At 41.1% G+C, this 16,757-nt stretch overlaps 1 protein-coding gene across 4 annotated transcripts in view; it reads right to left on the bottom strand.

Moving 5' to 3' along the window:
* CPNE4 (copine 4) overlaps nt 1-16,757 on the bottom strand; it is a 239,278-nt gene that overhangs the window by 188,210 nt on the left and 34,311 nt on the right. Inside the window, exon 1 of one of the 4 annotated variants that reach the window (XM_052694174.1) lies at nt 5,067-5,137. The exons of the other annotated variants lie outside the window; for them this stretch is intronic. The gene's annotated coding sequence lies outside the window, so the exon portion shown is untranslated. Of the gene's footprint in view, nt 1-5,066; nt 5,138-16,757 lie in introns of those variants that run through there. 4 annotated transcript variants of the gene reach the window in all.

Consider the following 16,757-nt stretch of genomic DNA (forward strand, 5'->3'; position numbering starts at 1 on the left):
ACAGTAATACATCAAAGCAAGATGTTAATTTGCTGATATGTTACATGAAAATGGTTGCTATATTTCCACTGAAGAGCTCAAAGTTATTCACTTGTGTAATATGTTATTAAATGAAGCACATAAAGAGAGACATCTGAAACATTCACTTAATTGAAGGTAGAAAAGACAAAGATTTAATACTACTAGAAAATTCCAACTGCTTTTACAAGGTTTTTAGCACAAGACAGAAAGCCTAGCACAGAAGTTCATTTCCTAGCTGAGTTACCCTTCTTTCAGGCTTCGAATTTTCCCCTATTCAGGAACTGGAGCATTTTGCAGCATGTTAAGAAACGTGGTTCAGTCCAATGTTACAGCATCATTTCTTACTTAGCTGTTCTTCAAACATGGGCTCTGAGCTTGCCTTTTCCATACCCCTTCTTTTTCAGCTTCTGAGAAGCTATGTTCTTTCAATCTATTTATTATAAGTATTTTACTACCATCTTTTCCACTTTCTGCTTTTGTCAAGATTACACTTCCAAGTGAGATAGTTCTAGGAAAAGTTTCGGAGCGGCTTCAGTGCAACTACGTCACATTCAACAGTGCTGCCCCAAAGGAGCTCTTACAATTCCTCAACCACTGACATGACACGTATTGCTGAAGGCAAATTGCAGGAGGTCTTCAATACAGGTAATGGAGGCAAACTGTCTCTGAGAAGTAATTCAGGTCTCTTCTTCAACCCCTAGATAAAAGCAGATCCAGTCAGAGCAGGAGGCTCAAGGCCTTGTCCAGATGAGCTGTGAATATCTCCAAGAAAAATCTGACTCCATCTTCACTGTGCTCTCCTATAAGTCAACTGATGGCAGCACTAAGACCACCTCCCCTTAAATACATGAATACTTAATAATACTGAATACTTAATAATACTGAATACTTAATAATACTGAATACAGCTTACATTCAGATCTATCCAAGACTCCCTGCAACTCTGTTCCCCCTCTACTCTGTTCTTGTGAGGTCCCATCTAAAGCACTGTGTCCAGGCCTGGGGCTCCCAGCACAAGAAGTACATGAAACTGTTAGAGCAGGTCTGGAGGAGGGCCACAAAGATGATCAGAGAGCTGGAGAACCTCTCTTATAGAGAAAGGCTGAGGAAGGCGGGCTTGTTCAGCTTCAAAGAGTCTCTGGGAAGACCTCCCTGCAGCCTTCCAGTAACTTCAAGAGAGCCTATAAACAAGAAGGGAAGTGATTTCTTGCATGATCTGGCAGAGATAGGACATGGTGGAATGGTTTTAAGCTAAAAGAGAGAAAACTTAGGTTTAGTGTTAGGGAGAAATTCTTTACTCAGAGGGTAGCAAGGCTGTGCCCACAGAAGCTGTGGTGCCCCATTCCTGGACGCACTCAAGGCCAGGCTGGATGGGGAACTGGGCAGCCTGGTCTGGTGGGTGGCAGCCCTGCCCACAGCTGGGGGCTGGCACTGCATGGGCTTTAAGGCCCCTTCCAATCCAAACCATTCCCTCATTCTATGGTTCACAGTCTAACTTAGCTGATACATATCAAAAGAAGGTCTGCTTAAATCATATAAAGCAATTTGGGACAAAGAAGTAAAGATAATTTCATTTTCTGCATGTTACGATTGGAAGCCAAGTTCTAGAAGACTATAATTACCTAAAACAAATTATATATCTGCTGCACATAAACAGCTGCATCCCTAAGTAGCTTTACAGGAAGCCTTTTGCAATATATGACAACTTCAGCCGGTCAAACCCCACAAACAAAACTGCAAGCTCGTGAACATCTCATTTACACACTGCCTACAGAGTAACTATTAATACAGAGACAAACATCTTTTCTGGGGGTGAAGTACTTCACATGCATTCCTACAAGGGACACTCAAGAAAGAAAAAACAAATTACACTGAGTTTAGTCTGGGCTGATATAATGCTATTGCTGAGAGAAAGGTGGATTAGTAGTGATAAGGAAGGCTTTAAAACCTCATCTGTTACTTCTTGGTATTTTTGAGCTCCTGAATAACTCCTTTGAGTCAGTGAACACATTTGAACTCAGATGTGTTATCTGGAGATTTTCCCCCACTCAGAATTTTATTGTATAAAACATTACTCTGAGAAATGTTTAAAACTGCTTTCACCTTCCAATTGTTTGAAATGGATTATCATTTCCCTATGCAATATTTTAAAATTAAAACCTTAATTTAAACTGCTATGCAGTTTTAAAGGTATTAATCTTTCTTGTTTCCTCAGCTTATCTATCTGCTGTCCTTGGCATCAGCATTTCTTACTGCTGTGAAACTTTACGTTTTGCTAGAAAATCTGCTGTGTTAACCATCTTCTTCAAACAAAATGGAAACACTTCAAATTTGCCCATGACACAGAATTATTTAGGAAAAGAGAAGTCTGGAAACAGATTGATGCAAGCACTAATAAAGACTCTTCCTTTCATTAATAATATTACGGTTTTCTTAGTTGCTAAACAGGTTGCAAATTTTTCAGTTTGCTGCAGCCTCTCTGGTTAGCTAGCCTAGCTTTTCCTCAGTGGTAAAATGCAATAACCAAAAATTCAGCTCAGAGTAGAAGCCGTATTTTTTTCTAGCTTTATCAGCTGTATTCTCATCTGTGAATTTCTTATCTTTGAAATCTTTGTTTCGTATTCTTTTTAAAACAATAGATTTCAACTTCACAGAATCACAGAATGGCCAGGGTTGGAAGGGACCTCAAGGATCATGAATCTCCAACCCCCTGCCACACGCGGGGCCACCAACCTCCCCATTTAATACCAGACCAGGCTGCCCAGGGCCCCATCCAACCTGGCCTTGAACACCTCCAGGGACGGAGCATCCACAACCTCTCTGGCAGCTGTTCCAGCACCTCACCACTCTCTCTGTAAAGAACTTCTCCCTGACATGCCCCCTAAATCTTTCCTCCCTCAACATAAAACCATTTCCCCTCATCCTGCTGTTATCTACCATTTCAGAGAATTGATTCCCCTCCTGTTTGTAGGCTCCCTTTAGGTACTGACAGGCTGCAGTGAGGTCACCTCGCAGCCTTTCTTTCTCCAGGCTGAACAAGCCCAGCTCCCTCAGCCTGTCTTCATAAGGGAGGTGCTCCAGCCCTCTGACCATCTTTGTTGGCCCCTCCTCTGGACCATCTCCCACAGCTCCCAAAAATGAGATAAAAGATCCCAGCTCTTAAAACTTAGTTTTCCCTATTAAAACTTAACAATTAATTCTACCCTTAGAACTATGTAAAAGGTCACATGGAATTTTCCTACCCACCAAAAAGGAAAATACTTTTTGAAAAAACTCCTTTTAGAAAAAAAAAAAAACAACAAAAACCATCTTTCTGGTTACTTTATGTTTGGTATAACAAAGGACAAAAGTACACACAACTTTTTAATACGGATGCATGAGGACTAATAAATATCTTGCCAAATATCAATCCACTTCCAAGCCAGAACTCAGCCATCTGAATTTTGACTCTGAAAAAATAATCATATTTAAACCATCAAATTTGCAGTTTGCTTTAGGAAAGGCTAGTCCTCCATTTATGATGACTTTATACTGACATAAAGGTAAGGAACCTTTGATATTACTCCTCAGACACAGGCTCAAACCCTATTCTTTCATTCTGATGACTTTTTCCATTCACAGTACAAAAGCACAACAGTGAATACAAATATCAAACAATGCATAAAGCTGTACTAAACTAAAAACTGGCAGCTAATTAGCTAACATGAGAACAAAATCATAGGAAAAAGAGAAATTCTGATCTTGCCTGGATTAGTCACTTTTCTGAACACTTTCTCCCTGGTACTAAGATGGCAAATACTCACCACATCACCAAGATCAAGACCTGCCATCAAGAGACACTGAGCACATCCTCATATTTAGAAGTACCATACATTTTGTTCTAAGAGGCTATTCATAGTGTAAACTGATTGAAACTACTCCATACAGCGCACCAGGTGGCAACTCCAAACACTTCACATCCTCCAATAATAATTTGAAGACCACCTGTTTCTCACCTTTCCCCTTTGCTCTTGATGAGCTCTGACCTGTCCTGCTTCTACCCTTGTCTGGCACTGTTGGAAGCCATTTCTGGCTTCTTCACTGGTATGCATTTTTACACAATCCTAACCTCTCCCCACAATACACTTTCTAATCATCAGCTCTCGATTTCATTTTCCTTTCCCTCTCCTCTGCAAGAAAGTCTCATCATACACAGCTGTCATCCAAGGTCAAACCACACAGGGGCAGATGAATCCCTTGGATAATTAAATTTGGCCTGATATACTGCTATGGCTATCTGAACTGAAGCATTTGGGTAATGCAATTCATGGTGGAAAGGGCATGGAAAATGGGAGCTACGTAGAAATTGGTGGTTTGTTGCACTCTAAAACTACCAGCACTCGTATGATTTTCCAGGTCATTTCTACTAAAGCACAGATAAAGCAAGACCACAAACATACAAATGATTACTGCCACACCTGTGAGTAGGGGGTCTGCTGGTGACTTAAAGGGAGAAAGCAGCATTCCTGGCCCTCTCCCTTAATGATCACAGGGAATCAGAATAGACATCCATTCTACAAACTACATTTTAAAATAAGGGAAAATATGCTCAGTTGACTGGTAAATTCCACAAAGTACTTTCTTCTGCCACAGTAGTTTGCCCTTCGTGAAGTTTGTGGTTATCCAAACAACCACCTTTGGGATTTCCTACCCTCCTTCACCTCAGATGGTGAAATTCTTTAGGTACAAATTACTGCACCAGCTCCTATTTCACCAGTTCCAAGCAAAAACACAGAGCAAAAAAGCTCCCTAACAACCTACATGTCTCTCAGACAACCCCCACATAATTACCAAGACAGTCAACAACTATTTGGAGGAAAAAAAAAAAAAAAAAAAAATCTTTCCCAAGAATAACACTAAAGCCCTTTTCTTTTTGCCTTAGAGAAAAACATCCACCCTACTCATGGCTTCAGAGCTGAATATTAACATGCTATAATTACAAAATAAACAAGAGAGCTTAGCAAAGCAGATAACGATAACAAAAAGAGAATAGAAAGAAAGCTTACCTCTATCCTAGGCTCACTTACAAAGCTCCAGCAGAGCAGATCACCAGAAGAGATCCTTTCCTACTGGTAGCCAGCTCTTAAATAGGTCTAGGAGGGGTGCAGCCAGGCTCCATCCCTTCCAGCAGCAGGTGAATTGCCTTCACCTGTACTCCTCTGGCTGACTCATGGCTCGCCTCAGGTGGTCAATCAGAGGTTCAGGCCGTGCCTCAGCAGTTCCCATACAAGAGCAAATATTATGGAGCAGCCTAAGGGCTCAGTTGTTGTGACTGGACAGAGCTCCTGCAAAATCAGTGACCTGCTCTTTTTTCCAGCAGCCAATCTGTTGGCCTGAACATAAAATTTGGGATGCTTCTTTTGTCCTGTACTACCAATATAGTAGTAGTAATGTCACTGTTTTCTTCAGTTAGAAAAAAAGTATATGGCACAACCTATGTCCTATATCTTGTGATAATCAAGCCAGACCAACTGCTTCCCTTTCAGAAGGACAGTGAGGTTTGCTTCTGACCAGTCCCACATCCAACCTACAGTAAGACTGATCCCTATCAAAATCCTGACACTTTCAAAGACAGAAACATACATCTGATAAGGGCACTGTGAGGGTGTTTAGTGGAACAATTACTGGCATTGTGGCTACAGCACAGTCAAAGCAAGCAACAATATGCAAAAGAGAGAAAAGGACTCGGCTCATTATAAAAATCAGTTATCAAGACAGAAAGGTGTTCCTGCCCCTCAGCATCTCGTTAGTATTTCCAGGCATCTAACATGCTGAAGGATTGAGTCCCTTGAGAAGACAGAACCCAGCAGTCTCCTAAAAAAACAAATCGACAAAAACAACACAGTAAGCAGCACTCTTCTTTCTGAAACAGGATACTTACGACTTTGCCTTTGTATTTGCTTTTCTTTGCCAAACTAAGCTGCCCCTTCTGTCCCATCTCCATACTGGACAGCTTCCCAATCTTTTTTGGCAACAATACAACATCAGTCACCTTGTCAGCTTAGACAGCTGAACGCTGCTCTAGGATGAGACTTAAGAGGCAAGACAGCAGTGGAAACAGTGTAGCAATAAAGTTCTCTGCCTCCAACAAGAACAGTTCCAGTGGAAACAGGCCTCATGCAGTAAGCAAGAAGAATACAGCTTCATTCCTGCTCCAGTAGGGGATTGGACTAGATGATCTTTCCAGGCTCCCTCCCAATCCCTGATATTCTGTGATTGATTTGGATTGCTAAATCAACTCTCTCCAGTAAGCTTCCCTGACCAAAGTCTGCAGCCTGCTCCAAAAAGGGTGATGGCCACTACAGTTCATAATTGTACCAGGCCCGCCTGTCTTCCCTCTGCAGCTCCCCGTCAGAGCTGCAAGTGATTGAACTTAAATAGCACAGAGAATGCCCGATTTACTAAAAGGCAAAATCCTTTCTGTGAGATTTTGGTCATATAAGGTCAAATCAGAAAGAAGAAACACCACTCACCAGCTGGTCATACGCATGCAAGAAAAATGGAAATCAATATTTATTACATAATGTTGCTTGCTACTTCAATTAAACAGCAAATAGACTGGAAACATTACCACTTTCTTCATGGACATTGTGCAATCACAGGGAGAGTGATTGCAAAAATCCATTATATAAAGTATCCATTCAAAACTATTTGCTCAGTTTAAATCATTTTGCACCTACAGAGCGGCATTCCCCCAGTGTTTCTAGGGGACTCCAGCGGTTCTCTAAACCAGAGCCCTCTCTCATTTACCAAAGCATTCCTGCAACTCATGTAAGAAGAGTATTCCCAGCACAGCTGCTAGATGCTGAGCAAATATATCAGATCCTGACAGTGAAGTCAACTTCTAAAAGTGACTGAGCTGCACCAAAGTTGTTGTTCTACATGTCCTTTCAGCAATCAGGTCACTGGAAAAGGAAGAAATTCCAGTCCAAAACTTGCCTTCTTTGAAACCTACTGTAAACATAAAGACACTGTTTTCTTCAAAGGATAACGGAGTCCCTGTAGCCACATGATTTTGCAGCATTTGGTATTTGGTGCAGGAAAACTACAGACTTTCCTGTTCACATCTACAAACTCACGTGCTCTCAAAATGAGCAATAAAACTCCCACCTGAAATTGCAAAGGCCCTTCTGTTGCCTTTGCAATTTCACTGCAGGAGTGTCACAGAAAGAAAAAAAAAGAAAAAGAAAAAAAAAAAGGGCACATACTTCCTAAGAATTGTAACACATGCTCTAGGTTTGGTTGAATACATAAAATATATCATGTTCTGACATTGCTGATATCCAGCTACTTTGCTTTTTAAAAGGGAGAGCTGCATGACATGTGTCAAGCTCATTCACAAAGCAAACCACAAGCAGTCAATCCATTTCAACAAACAAATGTCTTACAGACATCAACAAGATGAAGGGTTTTTTTATTGCACACATATTCACCATTCAAGCTACAGTGAAACATGATGGCAGCAGTAGGCTTCCCTCAGATGTAGGCCACAGCAAAGTAAAGGCTGTGAGAGAACAGTCTGTGGCAGTCATCTCTGTACAAAGGAGCTTTGCTCACCCACCTGCCATCTTATCACATGAGACAACAGATTACTGTGTGATTATGGTTACCAGCATGGGCATACAATAGCCAGATTCTTGTGTCAAGTACACTAAATGCAGAAGTTCTTGTGCCAAAGTGTAGCAAAGGTGATAGGAGGCCAGAACTTGGTTAGCTTTTCTTTTTTTTTTTTTAGGTACTGAGAGTGCTTCTATAAATAACAGATGCACAAAAATGAGAGAAACAGAAAGTTCAGGTCTATGCCAAATCACAGCACAGCTGCACACTGTTATTTTGTTCATCCTTCCTGCGCAGTTGTCTACAATTTCTGCTCACCCTGTCTCTTTTCTGTTCTTCACTCAGCCTGAATGAAGGTCAGAGATTTAGACTGAGAGAAGAGACATCTTCACTTGGACCACCATTCTTCTACCAAATTGTTTGAGCAGCTGCTGGCCTGAAGAGCTTCCACACTGTATGGGAACTGCTGAATCACGGCCTGAGCCTCTGATCGATCACCTGAGGCAAGCACTGAGTCAGCCCTAGGAGCACAGGTGAAGGCAGTTCCTGGCAGCCTGGCTGCTCCTCTCCTGGACCCATTTAAGAGCTGACTATGGGGGGAAGGATCTTTTTCTGGAGATCCCTCCTTTGGAGTCTTACAGCAAGCCCAGGACAAGGGTAAGCACTCTTATTTATTCTCTTTTTTTATATAATAGCTGCCTTAGCCAAACTCTCTTCTTTATTTCATAATTATAACATCTATACATTTCCCAATCACAACTCTTCTAATCTTCTTTAGGGGTGAAGGATGGTATTAGTAGACTGTTTAGAAAATAGAAAACCACCTCTGACTCTTGCTTCCCCCCCCAAGGTCCACCCAAGCCTTATTGCTCAGAAAGCTCTATGTCATCCCCCTAAGTGATTCTTTAAGCTTGTATCTCTCCAGGCTCAGCTCACTCTTCCTTGCCACTCTGAGGCACTACATCAACCTGTCTCCAACCTCACCTCCTCATCCAAACTCCCCCAGCCATATTGCTGTCTGGCTGTTCTACTCATAAAGCAGCAAAATTGCTTCTGAAAGGCTCTTAGCAATACCAGGCAAATTATTCATGGGTAAACAAGCAGTCATATACAGCAAGAAGAGTCAAACTCACTCAACTGGTGAAGGGGATCTCTAACTACGCAGCACTCCTTCTCAGAAAGCAGCCTGGGTCCAAGAGATGCTCTCCCTTCAGTGGCTGGCCCTTATATAAGCCCAGGGTGGTGACCCTTCTGGTTACATGGGGAGCACAAGTGCAAATGACTTGCCTGTGCTTCCTGGGCCATCCACACCCCCTGACCAGGTGCTCAATCACCAGTTTAAGCCATGAGCTAACAGTTCTCCAGTGTAGATATACTTACATGACCTGGACAGCAATCAAAGCTATAAGGTATGTTGTTCCACGTTGTGAAAATGTACAGATTTTATGGTTTGGGACTAGTTTATAACAACTCTTAAACATACACCTACTTTTTGGCTGATAAAGGGATGGAAAGCAGAGTCTCAGCTGTCTTAGTATTGAAGATAATACAATGTTGTGGTATCTGCAAACAAGAAAAGCATTCATTCCAAAGAAAAATCCATTAAGCTTTAGATTACCATTAAAAAGCATTTCTCTCCACTCACCCAACACAGCAGGAAATAACCAACCCCCTGGAGCTTACAAATACTTGCATTCTTTAAAGTGACATTTAAACTAACTTTCAGCATCCATCAAGATGAACTTCTGCTAGCACTGCTGCCTGAAATAATTTCATGTGACTCATCAATTTGCACAGGACACTGTGAAAGGCTCTCTGCATTCTGAAGAAATTAAGTGCTTAATTCATGTGCGTTTTTTTTTAATTATCCATTTATCCATGAGAACATAAGGTTGCAGGTCTGGAGTTATTCACAGACACTGAAATGGAGAACAGGACAGAAGTCACTTGCCATGTTTATTTTGCTGGGCAAACTCAATTCCTACATGAAGTGTAAAAGCTACTAAGACACTAGCTCCCTCTCTTTCTCATCCTCCTGTGATTCTAAAAAATAAAATCCCAATTGGTTAAGCAATTACATTATGGATTTGATATTGATTTGATGGGTAGACTGTTCAATGGACAAAGAACTGGCTGCAGAATCAAGACAAGAGAGCTGTGGTCAATTCTTCAACGCCTCGATGAAGATCAGTAGTGAGTGATGCTCCCCTAGGGATCAGTGCTGGAACAGATATTCTTCAATATTCTCATCAATGACATCGACAGTAGGGTTGAGTGCACCCTCAGCAAGTTTGTGGATCACACCAAGCAGTGAGATGCAGCTGACCCACCAGAGGGACAGGATGCCATCCAGAGAGGCTTGAGCAGTGGGGCCCAAAGAAACCTCATGAGGTTCAACAAAACCAAACATGCAAGGTCTTGCACCTGGGTTGAGGAAACCCCCATTACAAATACAAACTGGGGAATGAAAGGATCAAGTGCAGCTCTGCTGAAAAAGACCTGGGGGTAATGGTGGATGGGAAGCTGGACATGAGCCAGTAATATACCCTAAAAGCCAATCATACCCTGGGCTGCATCAAAAGAAGTGTGGGCAGCAGGGTGAGGGAGGTCATCCTGCCCCTCTGCTCTGTGCTGGTGAGGCCTCACCTGGGCTACAGATGTGGAGTCCACAGTACAGGAGAGACATGGACCTGTTGGAACACATCCAGAGGAGGGCCACAAAAATGATCCAAGGGATGGAACACCTCTCCTCTGAGGACAGGCTGAGAGAGCTGGGGCTGATCAGCCTGGAGAAGAGAAGGCTCTAAGGTGACCTAATAGCAGCCTTTCAGTATCTAAAGAGGAGCTACAGGAAAGAAGAGGAACAGGGTCTGTTGTGATAGAACAAAGGGAGATCAAGTTTAAACAGGAGATTTACGTTAGATATAAGGAAAAGTCTTTTACAGTGAGAGTGGTAAGGCACTAAAACAGGATGTCCAGAGATGTAGAGGATGCCCCATCTCTGGAGAATTTCAAGCTAAAGCTGAATATGTCCTGAGCAAACTGATCTAGTTGTAGGTATCTCTGTTAATTGTGGGGAAGTAGAACTAGATGACCTTTAAGTGTCCCTTACAATTCCAAAAATTCCATGATTATATAAAAACACAGCATCACCTAATGGTGGCATTTCCACAGATTTCTGTCCTGGTAGCAGGCAGCCCAATGGGTACCTTTCAGTCCAAATCACACACAGCCACTGAGCAGCACTGAGTGATCAATCAATCCCAATGGGGAACATATCAGATCAAACAGTGGTGACAGAAGCTCTCTAAACCTTTCAATTCATTTAGCATAGCTCAATAAATCTTTTTAATGCTAAGTTATTTGACAGCTTGGTTTCTTTACTAAAGCAGAAAGAAACGCTTCATCCAAACTGTTACCATCATAAGGTTTTTCCCTAGAAATACCCTCTCTGCTGAAGAACTGACCAAGAGAACAGACACCCTACTCATTCACAAACACAGTGAGTTATACAAACACAAGCGAGCTGTAATATTAGTTCTCAAAGGTATATTTTATGGGTCTTGGAAAAGATCACAGAAGAAGGAGATTTAAAAGAAAACTGATTTGTTTCCCTTTAACATTACATTTCCCTCATTCCATTCATCAATAAACTTAGCTGGACACTATCTGACATTTTAAAAAATGCGATCAATTATGAAAAGTCATGCTGAGAAAAATTTATCTGACACTGAAAACATGAATTTAGTGACTCTTCAAGAGTCTGAGTAAGCTTTTAAATTAATCTTATTATTATCAACACTGAAATAGCATCCAGATGCACCAGATCTGGTTTTGCATTAGCTACAGTGGATTAAATCTGCAGGGAAAAATAAATATAATTTAATAATTGCCTTGGCCTTATCTGAAGTATTTTGATAATTGCATTGGAAATTCACTCACTCATGGGTGTTCACTGAGTACCAGCCTTTCACAGTGGCTGAGGAACAAGTGGAAGTCTGGACTTTCAAGTCCACTTCACACACAGCTGGTAACCCATAGAGTTTGGGCTGCCAGGCTTCTCACACACAAATCAATGTGAGCACATTCTCAGATGTCCCAGATCCCCTCCCCAGCAGCTGGGAGTGACTCTCAAGTTCTAGGTGTCAGGGGCTGCATCAACCAAAATGATGAGCAAATACACACTAAGAGAGTAGTGGAAAAGACAGATACCATTTTGGAGAATCACATAACCTTCCCACAGGCTTCCGAAAGAAAAAGGAATTCACACAATCAGGAGATCATTTCCTTTCAATCATGCACTAAGAGCAGAATACGAAGTAATAAATAAATGGCTAAAAGTCTGCAGACCTGCTACAGTATGCAGCCACACACCCCTACTTACCACATCTCATTTATAAGATCAGCTGTTTTATGAGTGAAAGTGGCAGCGACTTCTTTCACCTGATGTGCTGGAGCCTCGTCAGCAGAACCGTGGTCAGGGTTAAGCCTTCAGCATGCAAACAAGTCTTGCTTAGAAGAATCTAATTCCAATCTCTTTATTGCTCACCTAAGGTATTTATTGCACTTGATAGGCTATGAAGAACGGCAGCCAGATTGATCCCAGGATTGTAGGATTGGAACTAATGGGAACTGCTATAAAATTTTAATATATGCCATCTTCCAGACGAAAGGAGACTCCATGGGGAACTGACCTTTGAGAGCAGAAACCTTAATAACACGTCAACAGTGGAGTCACTTTTTCAATACAAAAGTGAATGACAAAATTAAGGGAGATTGTACTATAGTTGTACTGTACAGAAATAACTCTTGAAGGAGAGAGTTATAGTAGACTTAAGTGAATTTATTAGTTATATAAATGACTTTTTTATAAAAAAAAAAAAAGTACCAAAAAAATGCTGTTACCATTGCCACTGATTTCAAGCAGATCTGTGCCAAACCACCAGCTACAAAAATAGTTCTATAATAAGCACCATCTCATCTTAACTTCTGCTTACACACCCACAGCACTGACACTTTATAGCGGCACACTCCTCCTGCCTGAGCTCTCAGCTCTTCCAGCCCAATGCTGTAACACAACAATAAGTTTGGCCACAGCAAGCAACTCTCCAGTTCATTTTCAATATCCATCTGTTGAAAGGGCGTTAACACAAGCAGTGACTATACAGTGAATTGCAGTATCTCTACACTGTCATCTATATTCATGGTTATCTGTTTCAATCCTATATGTCTATATCTCATATTTAAGAGTTTCAACATTTTTTTAAATTTTTTTAAACTTTTTTTATTATATGTAAAGCAGATCTTGTGGTCCCCATTCCCCTCAGAACCCTGCACAGCCTATCTGGCTAACAGTGCAGACTCAACTACAACAAATAAATCTTACAGAATGACTTCTGCACAGCACTTTGCCCTACCCCACAGAGTCAAACAGAACAGTAACACAAATCAGCACCTTGAAAACTACATAACCTTAATACTTCAATTTGTTATGAAAAATTGCCAAAGAACAACTGTAAACTTAGAAAACAGTTCTTCAAAGAATTATTCAGTCTCAACTGAACAGCAATTTTACTCTTCCCTGAACATATATTATTAAATTAGAACAGGTTTAACCATTTTCTCTTTCTGCAACCAAGTTGCTCAAGACTCAGGAGACCAGCCCGTGCCTGATGAAATAGGGCAATTCAGTAACTTGATTAAAAGGACTGAGCTGCTCTACAAATAGGCCCAGCAAAGACCCTAAGCTGAAGCTTCTGTGTGCCAGACTTTTAATTTCAGAATGATATTCAAAAAGGGGCAAAGAATTAACTAATTAAAAGGAACATCATGAGTGAGTTAGAGGTGAGTGAACTTGAATTGAGGAAGAAATTGTGTGCACAGATTGAATAGAAAGGATGATAACCATATAGTCTCTTCTTTAAAAGGACAGTATATGTTGGAATACCCACCATTCCCACCCTTCAGAGGTACACTGGCCCCTCAACAGTATAAAACAAGGATGTACTAGGAGATTCCCCACACCGTACCATTTGTAAGTATTAACACCAGTATCCCCAGGCCACCATTTTCAAATCCATCACTTCACATTTCCAGTTTCTATTCAAGATGCACCAAGAGCTAGGCTGCAAAGCAACCAACGCACTGCCAATGCCAAAAAGGTCAATTCAGAAGTAACTGAATGGAGAATCCTATTACTGTATGAATTCCATGCAGTTCTCAACTGTTAGTCTGGAGGCCGTGCAACTCAGTAGTACTACGAACAGTGCATTATTAACAGCATTCACTGTACCAGTCATATAAGATTCTATGATCATTATCTAGATACGCTTTGAAGAGGGAGAGACCCGCACTTCAGAGGCATTCAGACCACTCCATTCAAACACTGCACAGAACTGATGTTGTTTTGAAACATCTCGTGGTCATTTATTTATGAGCCTGTCTGACTGAGCCATCCAAGCCACCCAATGGTCTTTTTACCTCTCTCTGCTGAGCAATGGGCACTGCAGACTTCCCAGAAAAGAGGCAAAAGCATGAACCAGGGAAGAAGGGGGATGAAAACAACTGTGAAGAAATAGACATTTTTAGGGATAAATGAATCACACTTTCTTCGCATGCTGCACCTAGTGGCAATGTCACTATATGCCCCCATCCAGGGTGAATGCATCCCTCACTGCAAGGCTCCAGGAGCAGCAGAGCCTGCTGATAGCTAACCTACAGACTTCCTCCAGGAGCCTGTGGTGCAAGTGCACAATGTGCTCCTGGCACCAGCAAACTCACGCCCCTGCACAACACTGATAAGCTTTCATAGAAGCACCACTGACTGAAGCAGCAATCTATCTCATCATGCAAACCCATCTTGCACATATTCTATCTTTTAAGATTAACCTTTCAATAGCTCTCCCGTCTTCTTTTCCAGTTCATGAGCAGCATCCACCAGCAGGACTACAATACTCACCAAGACTGGCAAACCAGGATCTGTTGAAGAGAAAATAGCCCTTCCTAAAACAGCTTTTTCTTTTTTAAAACACCCACCAGATTTAGCATTTCTTCAGTTACTACAGTCTGCGTGCTATTTGTATTTTACTTACAATCCATTAGCATAAAGAGAGTTAAACACGTACAGGTAAGGCTGAGAAAAGCATCTGCTAGACTCCATGCAGGTCAAAACAGCCCCCTCTTACAGATGACAGATTCAGGTCAGGGAAAGTACAAAAATGGAACACTATTACCATGTACAACACGAGGAATGAGTCTTAGTGACCCTCCCCCCTTACCCCAGCATACTTTCAAAGAGACCCAACTTAAATTTCATCTTGTGATGCTACAGAAAACTTTGACAGAAACAGATACAGAAGTTCTTCGGTGCTTTTATCTTCCCTGTAGTCACATGTGGCACAACCCCATAAAGAAAACACTGATATGAACTCACTGAGATCAGCAAAGCAAAAGAAACGGACAACAGAGCTGCAGAAACATTTATGCAATGAAGTATCAAGGCAACAGGGAGGAAATATATACATACATATGTATACAGACATACATACATATACACATTTCTTGTCACTTTACAAATTAGTGCTCTTTAGAGGAGGGTTGTTTTCACATTTTATCATCCAAATTACTGTAGACACAGTAACAGAGCAAAAAATAGAAATATGAATTCTCAGATCCGTTTCTATGGCTGCCAGAGATGAGAAAATGAGTCACTGAAGTAGTTTTCTGGTTCCTTATACTGTCATTAAGTGGCCAAATCACCAGATCTCTCCTAGTCTAACACTACAGCAGAGGAACACACTGAGCTTTTCCTTACTCAACTTCATTTTCCCCAAGTGGTGCAAGAGCTTGGTCTTACTGTGCAAAATCAGTAGAGATGTTATTTACATCCAAATCCAGACATGACTCAACTACATGCATGCATTAAAACAAACGCAGAGCACAACACAGATAGGTTACCAAGCGTTACCAAATGCCTGGCAAAGATGGTAACTTAAGAAACAGTTTGCAGAACTGGGTCTTTTTCTTAACGGCAGAAAGGATTACTGTAAGCAAGTCTGATATATATTCCTCATCAGAGACTGAACAAAAGTTTTACCTAATTTTCAAAGCAAGCCTGTAACTTATCCTTGAGCAACAGAAAAAAAACATGATAATATGAACTTAGGAATTTTAAGAGAATTGCAGCATTCCAGATTGCTGCTACTTTAAAGTATGCTAGAGGTACTCTTTAAGGGGAAGAAAGAAGGGGTGAGTGCAACTGTAAGAAGATTTTAACTCTTATATTAAATACCACACCACCAATTCCTGCTGAGAAAAAAAAAAAAAAAGGGGGACTTTTAGCTCATAAAATATGGTTTCTAGAGATCAATACAACTATTCCATAAAGCTAGATAGTATAAAAAAAAAAAAAAAAAAAAAAAAAAAAAAAAAAAAAAAGCCTGCATCTTGAACTGCAGTTTGCCTGGAAACTACCAGCACGGTACGGTACCTAAAGAGGACAAAAATTAAGAAAACAATAATAAACCACCACCAATTCGCTGTTTTGGGATCCAGACTTGAAATGATGCACAGCCAGGCTTGATGGATATTTACAGATACACATCTATGTAAGAAAGATGTATCTGCTTAAAAATAGTTTTAAACACATCTAACTCAACATTGCAGCAAGCTAAAATTGCTTTACATGATAAGGCTGGATCTTATTAAGAAGAGATCTTTAAAATAATCAAATCCAGGTGAGGTGGTGCGACCTAAATGCTGTGCCTTTATCTACACTCAGAAAACTGCTGGAACACCAAAGTCATGGAATCATCTTAGAATCATAGAATGGTTTGGGTTGGAGGGAACCTTTAGCATCAATTAGTTCCAACCCCCCTGCTAAGAATTTTTCTAGGACCTCCTCATCCATTACATACTGGTAAAAGCACTTTTAAACGGTTAAACCTGTGCTGACATAAGGCACGTGTACTGCTGTCAAACCAGGCTCCACACAGTTCTTCTGCAGGCAGCTGTGCTGTTTAAACCTGGTATTGTCCCCTCCCTCCCTCGGGCTCTGATGGTAGGAAGTACTCTCCAGACTATTTCCAAAGCCAGTGGGCCAACTCAAACTCACTACAACATAAAGCAAGTTAAACTCGTCT

The sequence above is a fragment of the Tympanuchus pallidicinctus genome, unplaced genomic scaffold, assembly GCF_026119805.1.
Source record: "Tympanuchus pallidicinctus isolate F22 unplaced genomic scaffold, pur_lepc_1.0 scaffold3, whole genome shotgun sequence".
Taxonomy (NCBI): domain Eukaryota; kingdom Metazoa; phylum Chordata; class Aves; order Galliformes; family Phasianidae; genus Tympanuchus; species Tympanuchus pallidicinctus.